This window comes from Muntiacus reevesi, chromosome 1 (genome assembly GCF_963930625.1).
Source record: "Muntiacus reevesi chromosome 1, mMunRee1.1, whole genome shotgun sequence".
In the NCBI taxonomy this organism is placed as follows: domain Eukaryota; kingdom Metazoa; phylum Chordata; class Mammalia; order Artiodactyla; family Cervidae; genus Muntiacus; species Muntiacus reevesi.
The window spans coordinates 139043072-139051722 of NC_089249.1; positions in this window are offsets into that span (position 1 = coordinate 139043072).

Sequence of the window (8651 nt, forward strand, 5' to 3'; positions counted from 1 at the left end):
ATCACTGCAGATGGTGACTGCTGCCATAAAATTAAGCCATTTGCTCCTTGGAAGAAAAGCTATGACAAGCCTGGACAGCATATAAAAAAACAGAGACATTATTTTGCCAACAAAGATCCATCTAATCAAAGTTATGGTTTTTTCAATAGTCATATATGGATGTGAGAGTTGAACCATAAATAAGGCTGAGCAATGAAGAATTGATGCTTTTGAACTGTGGTGTTGAAGAAGACTCTTGAGAGTCCCTTGGACAGCAAGGGGATCAAACCAGTCAATCCTAAAGGAAATGAGTCCTGAACATTCAGTGGAAGGACTGATTCTGAAGCTGAAGCTCTAATACTTTGGCCACCTGATGCAAAGAACTGACTCATTGGACAACATCCTGATGCTGGGAAAGATTGAAGACAGGAGGAAAAGGGGACGACAGAGGACAAGATGGTTGGATGGCATCACCGACTCAAAGGACATGAGTTTGAGCAAGCTCCAAGATTTGGTGATGAACAGGGAAACCTGGCATGCTGCAGTCCATGCGGTTGCAAAGAGTCAGACACAACTGAGTGACTGATTAGAACTGAACTGAACACAGACATTCTGGGAAATTCTGAAGAGGAACTAAGATACTATTCATTGCAATGATGAGACCTCACACACTTAAATACTCCAGCTTTAAGTTCAGCCAGGAGCAAAAGAGAATGGGAAACTTTTCTTAGCAGACAGTAAGCACAAGAATCAGAATCACAATGCATAGCCTCAGAATCACAGCTCTGCTGAATTCCTCATCATTAAATTGCATTTGTAATGACCAGAAGCACAAAGGATGTCAGCCACTTAAGAGCCACTCTTTCTCTTCAGAGCCAAGCTGCCAGAGACCTGATTCCCAGCAGCCCTTGCACAGGTATCCCAACAACAGCACCTTCCTTTGATCATTACAGACCAGCAGGGCTTCTCACCCTTTTATTTCTTGTTTCTTACCTGTCACTTTATTCCTTGTCTCTCTTTAGATACTCCTCCAAATGCACCCCATATCTCTGTAAATCTTGAGTTTTTTGTGCCCTGATTCCTCTCCAGAGGGCTTCCCAGAACCACTTTTATCAGGACTCACACCTTCTGTGCAAACACTTCTGTTGAGCCATTCTTGTGTCAAGAGTTCCTTTCTATATTCTCTCATTCTTTTCTAATTTCTCCTCTTTCCCCCTCACATCTGGGCATTTCCTCATTCCTCAGTATATCTCCTAATCTTAACAGGAATAATTTTTCTCATAATTTTCCCTCCAACAAAAGAGCTAAGTGTTTAGCTCTGTAAAAGTTTCAGGAGACACTGTTCTTTGCTTACCCAATTCCCACTACTCTCACTTTTTAAAAAAATTTCTAGAACAACTCTGCTTTAGTACAAGTAACCACCATGACTCCACCAAGCCATGTGCTTCAGAAGAAACTCCACTTGGGAGTCAACTCCAGTTGTTGTTGTGGTTCAGTTGCTAAGTCATGTCCAATTCTTTGTGACCCCCATGAACTGCAGCATGCCAGGTTTCCCTTTCCTTTACAATCTCCCAGAGTTTGCTCAGACTCATGTTCATTGAGTCGATGATGCTATCTAACCATCTAATTCTCTGCTCCTATCTTCTCCTTTTGCCTTCAGTCTTTCCCAGCATCATGGTCTTTTCCAGTGAGTCAGCTCTTAGCATCAGGTGGGCAAAGTATTCGAGCTTCAGCTTCAGCCTCAGTCCTTCCAATGAAGATTTAGGGTTGATTTCCTGTAGGGTTGACTGGTTTGATCTCCTTGCAGTCCAAGGAACTCTCAAAAGTCTTCGGTAAACTCTAATTAGTGCAATCCAACTGAAATCATCTCATCCCTTTTTCCAAACATAGGCTTAGAAAAGGTAGTCTCTCTGGCAAATAAAATATGGAAGTCTGCTAGAATTATGGGAAAAGGATTTGCATCTTCTTAAGACCCCAGGTGAAAGCCACCCCATTCCTCTAAATGCCATCATCATGCTTTCATAATAATATATTAACCATTTGTTGAGATCATATTTCATCTCAGGCTCATTGATTGATAAATGATCTTTCATCCTCCACAGTTTTGCAAGATATATATTATAATCCCCTGAGATTTAGAAGATATAAATTCATACAAATAACAAGGCCAGGACATTAACCCACTTCTTTTTGACCCATAGTAAATTCATTCCTTTCAATTAGAAATTTTCTTCTTTATATTTAAAAATTCTTTTAAACATGAACATACTTATTAACTAACTGACATTCAATGGGAAGAGAGTTTTTTATAAATAATAACAATAAAGTTATTGATTTGCTGCAGCTACTGTTCAGTTATATTTGAATAATATTTTTCTAATTACTTTATTAGTACATTACAAAACTTGGAAAAGCAAAAGCAAAAAAAGAAACAACTATCTCTTGTAAAAGTAACTACTACCATTATTTTCATATATTCAACCAGTATTTTTTTTGTAAATTAATTTTAAAATTTTAATTGGAGGATAATAACGTTACCATATCGTAGTGGTTTTTGCCATACATTGACATGAATCACCCATGGGTATACTTGTGTCCCCCATCCTGAAATCCCCTCCCACCTCCCTCCCCATCCCATCCCTCAGGGTCATCCCAGTGCGCTGGCCCTGAGCGCCCTGTCTCATGCATCAAACCTGGACATATGGTAATATACATGTTTCAATGCTATCTCTCAAATCATCCCACCCTCGTCTTCTCCCACAGTGTCCAAAAGTCTGTTCTTTACATCTGTGTCTCTTTTGCTGTCTCACATATAGGGTCATTGTTATCATCTTCTAAATTCCATATATATTCGTTAACGTACTGTGTTGGTGTTTTTCTTTCTGACTTCCTTTGCTCTGTATAATAGGCTCCAGTTTCATCCACCTCATTAGAACTGATTCAAATGTATTCTTTTTAATAGCTGAGTAATATTCCATTGTGTATATGTGCCACAGCTTTCTTATCCATTCATCTGCTGATGGATATCTTGGTTGCTTCCATGTCCTGGCTGTTCCAAACAGTGTTGCAATGAACATTGGGGTGCACGTGTCTCTTTCAGATCTAGTTTCCTCAGTGTGTATGCCCAGAAGTGGGATTGCTGGGTCATATGGCAGTTCTATTTCCAGTTTTTTAAGGAATCTCCACACTGTTCTCCATAGTGGCTGTACTAGTTTGCATTCCCACCAACAGTGTGAGAGGGTTCCCTTTTCTCCACACCCTCTCCAGCATTTATTGTTTGTAGACTTTTTGACAGCAGTCATTCTGACTGGCATGAGATGGTACCTCATTGTGGTTTTGATTTGCATTTCTCTGATGATGAGTGATGTTAAGCATCTTTTCATGTGTTTGTGAGCCATCTGTATTTCTTCTTTGGAGAAATGTTTGTTTAGTTCTTTGGCCCATTTTTTGATTGGGTCATTTATTTTTTGGAAATGAGCTGCTTGTATATTTTTAAGATTAATTCTTTGTCAGTTGCTTCATTTGCTATTATTTTCTCCCATTCTGAAGGCTGTCTTTTCACCTTGCTTATAGTTTCCTTCATTGTGTGAAAGCTTTTAAGTTTAATTAGGCCCCATTTGTTACTTTTGCTTTTATTTCCATTACTCTTGGAGGTGGGTCATAGAGGATCCTGCTGTGATTTATGTCAGAGAGTGTTTTGCCTATGTTTTCCTCTAGGAGTTTTATAGTTTCTGGTCTTACATTTAGATCTTTAATCCATTTTGAGTTTATTTTTGTGTATGGTGTTAGAAAGGGTTCTAGTTTCATTCTTTTACAGGTGATTGACCAGTTTTCCCAGCACCACTTGTTAAAGAGATTGTCTTTTCTCCATTGTATATTCTTGCTTTGTTTGTCAAAGATAAGGTGTCCATAGGTGTGTGGATTTACCTCTGGTCTTCCTATTTTGTTCCATTGATATATATTTCTGTCTTTGTGCCAGTACCAGAGTGTTTTGATGACTGTAGCTTGGTAGTATAGTCTGAAGTCAGGCAGGTTGATCCCTCCAGTCCCATTCTTCTTTCTCAAGATTGCTTTGGCTATTCGAGGTTTTTTTGTATTTCCACACAAATTGTGAAATTATTTGTTCTAGCTCTCTGAAACATACCATAGTCTACCAGTATTTTTAAATTCAAACTTACAAGGTTTATAAATATATTACAAAGTTGATATCACATTGCATACACCATTCTGTAGCTCATTTTTAAAATTAAGCAATATATAGTGAACAGCTTACCCCACCAAAAATACTCTTCCCTAATATGATTTTTCATATCATTGTATGACATACAAATATATTTTTCTTAATTATACTATGTAGTTGGACATTTGTTTTTTTTGTTTGTTTGTTTGTTTTTTTCCAATTTTGTAACTGCAGAAGAAGCCCAAACTGGTCCTTCTTGTTTCTAATAAGATACTGAGCTGTTTTTTAGAGAAAACAATTTTTAAAAAAGTGCAAGTCATACAACAAAAGCATGCACAGAGGAAAATTTTGACCTTGAATAATGCCAAGAACCAAAGTCTTCTCCCCACCTCCCACCCCCACCAAGTAACCAAGAACTAGGACACAGCAAGAGCCTAAAGGCAGGAATCTTTCAGAAGCAAAGAGTTCACTGGCCAGGAAGATCAGGTGCTAAAACCCCTTAATCATATCATACCATAAGTAACAAAGTTCCAAATCTTCCAATCAAAACCCTGTCCACCAGCACTTCCATGTATCAACCTTCCTCCTCTTATAAAAATCTGACTAAATGCCAGATGGAGAGTCTGCATCCTTTCTCCTTGTTGGTCAACCTTGCAATAAAACTCTTTCTTTTCTCAAAAGCTAGTGCTGTACTATTGGCTTTTATGGGTGTTGACAAGTGGGTCCTTTTCTTGGTAACAATTTTAGCTATTATAAATAAAATGATACTAAACATTTGTATTTGGGCTTCCCTGGTGGCTCAGCTGGTAAAGAATCTGCCTGCAATGTGGGAGACCTGGGTTCGATCCCTGGGTTGGGAAGATCCCTTGGAGAAGAGAAAGGTTAGCCACTCCAGTATTCTGGCATGGAGAATTCCATGGACTGTATAGTCTGACTCTTTGTGACTGTCACAAACAGTCAGACACAACTGAATGACTTTCACTCACGAACATTTGTATACACATATTTCATCCATTCCTTTAATTGCTTTCTTAGCATGTGTTCTTAAAAAGAGTGCCCCAGGAATAGGTAAACCCTTTGTAACACAATATGAAATTGCCCTCCAGAAAGATGGTTATCTTAAGCTGCCCCTAGTAGTGTCACCCTGCTTATTTAACTTATATGCAGAGTACATCATGAGAAACGCTGGGCTGGAAGAAGCACAAGCTGGAGTCCAGATTGCCGGGAGAAATATCAATAACCTTAGATATGCAGATGATACCACCCTTATGGCAGAAAGTGAAGACGAACTAAAAAGCCTCTTGATGAAAGTGAAAGAGGAGAGTGAAAAAGTTGGCTTAAAGCTCAGCATTCAGAAAAGTAAGATCATGGCATCTGGTCCCATCACTTCATGAGAAATAGATGGGGAAACAGTGGAAACAGTGTCAGACTTTATTTTGGGGGGCTCCAAAATCGCTACAGGAGGGATTGGAGGCAGGAGGAGAAGGAGACGACAGAGGATGAGTTGGCTGGATGGCATCACCGACTTGATGGACATGAGTTTGAGTAAACTCCGGGAGTTGCTGATGGACAGGGAGGCCTGGTGTGCTGCGATTCATGGGGTCACAAAGAGTCGGACATGACTGAGCAACTGAAATGACTGACTGAACTGAGTGGTGTCTATGAGTTCTTCTCTCCATTCTTTCACCCTTGCTCCTGAGACTTTTAAGAGATGCAAGATTCAGGCAAATGAAGACCAAAAACATCAGTTTTATTACTGATAAAAACTGAACTGGAAGATGATGCTTAAGGTTTGCAGTCAAACTGGATTGTTATCTGATTTCTAAACCAGTCAGATTTACAGCCTCCCTCCCTGGACCAAGTAAACTTCCACAAGCTGCTCTTTGCGGTCCTGCCCAGCAAGCTGAACATATAGAAGATTAGAGGCTTCCTGCAGGTGAGCCTGCTCAGAACCAGAAAAGATAAAGACTCTAGACGTACATTCTTGGTTCTCCAAAGTACACCAAGTCACCCCTTCTCCCTTGGGAAGCAGAGGACAGTGAGAGAGCTGGGAACAAAGAAGCCAGAAGTGTTAATCAAGTTGAAATCCTTCCATCTGTAAATAAAAAATGGAGGTTCCACCCAAATGTTTGCTAATATTCTACATGGAATTGTTTAGCTTTAAAAAGTAATTTTCTACCTTGATAGGGAAAACTAAGAGCCTCATTTGATTTTACTATTTTGTTTTTGTCTGGGTTTATTGGGATATAGTTGACATTGTTATCTAGTGGCTAACTCTTTTGCAACCCCATGGACTGTAGCCCGCCAGTGTCCCCCTCCATGGGATTTCTCAGACAATATTTGAGAAATATGCAGCACTGCATAAACTTAAGGTGTGTGACATAATGATTTGACTTACATACATCATGAAATGATGATGACAATAGGTTTAATGACTATCCATCTTCTCATATAGAGACAACATTAATGAAATAGAAATATATATATATATTTTTTTCCTTGTGATGAGAAACCTTAGAAAAATGGGTTATTTTAATGCATTCCTTTGGTTATTAGAAGGCTAACTTTTTTATTCTCTTGTGAATTTTTTCTTCAAGATTTTTAACTGTGTTTATTTGGAGAGTCAGGTTTTTCTTATCTATTTTTATTTTTAATTGGAGGATAATTGCTTTACGATGTTGTGTTGTTTTCTGCCATACATCAATGTAATCTGTTATAGGTGTATTCTTGCTCCCTCACTCTTGAACCTCCCTTCCTCTTTCCACCCTATCCCACTCCTCTAGGTTGTCACAGAATACCAGGTTGAGCTCCCTGTGTCAGGCAGTAAATTCCACCAGGCTCCTCGGTCCATGAAATTCTCCAGGCAAGAATATTGGAGTGGGTTGCCATTTCCTTCTCCAGAGAATCTTCTTGACCCAAGGATCAAACCCAGGTCTCCCACAGAGCAGGCAGATTCTTTACCTTTTGAGCCACCAGGGAAGCCCAGTAAATTCCCCCTGGCTATCTATTTTACATACAGTAATGTACACGTTTCAGTGCTACTTGGAGCTGATTTGCAATACATGATATGGAAGGATGATAATAATTTGCTATATCCTTTACCAAAATTTTCAATTTTTCATTTGCCTTTTATATTTTAATGAAAATAGCTTTTATTCCTTTTTTATTAAATTGGAAAATAACTGAAAGTATAAGAAAAAAAGTGAGAAATCTCAAATAATTTCTCAACTTGGAGACATCTGGTAAGATTTTACTGTATTTTCTCCCAGATTTAATAGAAGAACATACAGACAGATGATTGGATAGAAATGTGTATATATAAACAGGCACATATATATTTTATAAAAGTTGGATCACATTTGCTATTTATAGCCTGCAACATTTGTGTTACTGTCCTTACAAATTCATCTTTATACATGTGTCAGTTTTTCCTTAGGACATATTCCTAGAATGTTTATATTTTTATGTAAAGAAGTGAATTCATTTTTTTATAACTGAATAGTGTATGCTGTTCAGTTCAGTTCAGTGGCTCAGTCATGTCCCACTCTTTGCGATCCCATGAATCACAGCACTCCAGGCCTCCCTGTCCATCACCAACTCCCGGAGTTTACTCAAACTCATGCCCTTCGAGTTGGCAATGCCATCCAGCCATCTCATCCTCTGTCGCCCCCTTCTCCTTCTGCCCCCAATCCCTCCCAAGCATCAGGGTCTTTTCCAATGAGTCAACTCTTCGCATGAGGTGGTCAAAGTATTGGAGTTTCAGCTTCAACATCAGTCCTTCTGCATAACGTTAAATTTATACAAGTATAGGCAACAACAACTGTGGCACTTATTCTATCTAGTAGATGACAAGTTTATTTTGACATCTATTGTAGCATTCACATTAATTTCAGGGCATTAAAAATGGTGAGAAAATACGTGTTTCTGGGAAACAAGAAACTTTAGATCTTAGAGCTGTTTATTGTGAATTAAAATGTGGAAATATATGCACCCTCTCATTTTTATTTCAATGTGTTCTTATCTGCTCTTACCATTTTTTTCCTTCTAGATCAGTGACTTGCAATCATTTTCTATGAATAGTGAATATTTTAGGCTTTACAGGCCTAATGGTTTCTGTCACACTACTGAATTCTGCAATTGTAGAGCAGTAGACCATATATAAACAAGTAAATGTGTTCCAATAAACTTTATTTGCAAAAATAACATTGGGTAAACTGTCATATATCTTAAAAACTGTTCAAATTATTTTTCAGTTACTATTTATATAGTGAACATACTAAGTACCAGTCATTTCATCCTTTAATCTTAGAATATATCACTTAGTATAGAGCCCATTCTACAGAGAGGGTTCTTCTCTCTTCCTACCTTAGTTCCAGATTGTGTGGTTCAGTTTTCTCTCTCTCCCTTTTTGTTTTTTTAATTTACTTTTCTAGAGCAGTTTTAGGTTCAAAACAAAAATGAAAAGAAGATATAGAGATTTCCCATCATTCCC